We start from the raw sequence: 1,900 nt of genomic DNA on the forward strand, positions 1-1,900 counted from the left end.
ATAAGTTGATTTTTGTATTGACATGTTATTCCACCCGCGTGTCACGCGGGTCTATACCCTAGTTTATATAATAAATACACAAAACCTCATATTCACAATGATGTAAAGATAATACGTCATTTAAAAATAAATGGAAATCAAATTAATCAATAAAAACATATAAATTCCTTCTTTAAAAACCTGCAAACAAACTGCAAACAAACACAATAATCAAATGGAAAATTAATTATTTTGCTCCACATTAACAAACTGCAAACAAACACAATAATCAAAAGCAAAATTAATTATTTTGCTCCACATTGAATTTTTGGGATGACTGCAAACAAACACAATAATCAAAAGAATGGACATGCATTCACCGTCTAAAGCATAAAAAAATGAACGAGCTGTAATCATGGAATTTTTTTAAATACGGAAAGGATTTCAATCAAAATAGGGGTTTATTTTATCAAAACTATGTAGTTTTGATTGGTTTTACGTGTAAGGTTACACGTCTCACAGTACCGTATTCACTTTCCTCATATATTTATTGGTCATTCAAGATTTGTTTGTATGCACTCTTTTTTAGTTTTTACTATAACGGATTAACGGGGTGTTTGGGATTCCTTATTTAATCTCCTTATAACTTATTTAAGTATAAATTGCAAAGTTGTAACTTATAACTTATTCAACCACAACTTTTAACTTTCTCAAACATTTTATAAGTCATAAGTCATAAGGAGAAAAAATAAACAAATCCCAAAGACCCCCTAAGTGTTTGTATGGGTCTCTTCTTACTGCAAGTTGTATATGCACATTATTCATTGTGCTAATTGTATGTTTTGTTGTTTAGATGACTTTATTATGGTTGCATGGTTTGAACTTAGTTAACACTTAACAGTGAGTTGGATGCTTGATTTTTATTATTGCTAAAGTTTGATTGTTTTCGGGTCCATCATGCTCTAGTTTTTTAGTCCAAATAGCAAAACCAGAAAACGGCATCTAAAACCGAACCGAACCCGAAAACCCTATACTATATATGAATTAGAATGTTTTAACCGTCTCAAAAACATATATATATTAAAAAAACAAACTATATATTATTTACGAGTATTTATTCTTTTAGGTACGTACAAATTACAAGAATTGTATGGTTATTAAAAATTATTCATTACAACCCCCAACCCCATGAGCTTATTTAAATTGTCGGCCACAAACAACACCAAAAGGCAGAGAAAAAGAATTAATATATAAGTCATGCGCACCCGGGGAATCGAACCCCGGTCAGTACCGTGGGAGGGTACTATGATACCACTACACTAGATGCGCTTTTGTTGATTTTCAGTAGGTTAGTTTATAAAAATATACAATCAAAACACACAACATAAATTAATAAAATTATTATTAGTTTAATAAGGATAACACATTTGTTTTAGTGTCTCATCGAGTTTGTTGTCTTTCAAGTTTTCTTCATGTTTTACCGCTAAATAGACTGAGAAACAAAAATGATGATTAGTTTTCAAAGATGACACGTTTTAATGTGTATGCTAGAGGTGTTCATCATATTGGGTTTCAATTTTCTCACTTTAGACATTTTTCAGTTGAACCGAAAACGAACCGAGCCAAAAACCCAAATTTTATAGGTGTTAGTGGTAAGAGTACCTCTAAACCACACGAATACATAACATAGCTCGTATCAGTCTACATAAATTGGTGAATTATTGGCCGAAGGTGTGTAAATGTTTTTTAGAATAAGTTGCATGAGATGTACACATTAAAAAAACAAAAGAAAAGAAGGTTATTCTATATATATGTATTGATGATGAAGAGCTCGAATTCATTGTTTAAAAAAGGTTTTCAAAGTAAAAATTGGTCGGTTATTACACATCAAAATCTTTTGCAACAAACTTCAAATATACAA

General features: G+C 30.6%; 1 non-coding gene across 1 annotated transcript; it reads right to left on the reverse strand.

Annotated features, from left to right (window-relative positions):
- Positions 1–1,237: 1,237 nt before the first annotated feature.
- TRNAG-CCC (transfer RNA glycine (anticodon CCC)) lies at positions 1,238–1,308 on the reverse strand. The gene has a single exon. It is a non-coding gene; the product is annotated as a tRNA-Gly (tRNA).
- Between the last annotated feature and the right edge of the window lie 592 nt (positions 1,309–1,900).

Source organism: Bidens hawaiensis, unplaced genomic scaffold (genome assembly GCF_021521415.1).
Source record: "Bidens hawaiensis isolate Kalapana, Puna unplaced genomic scaffold, B.hawaiensis_p1.1 tig00048311_1, whole genome shotgun sequence".
Classification (NCBI taxonomy): domain Eukaryota; kingdom Viridiplantae; phylum Streptophyta; class Magnoliopsida; order Asterales; family Asteraceae; genus Bidens; species Bidens hawaiensis.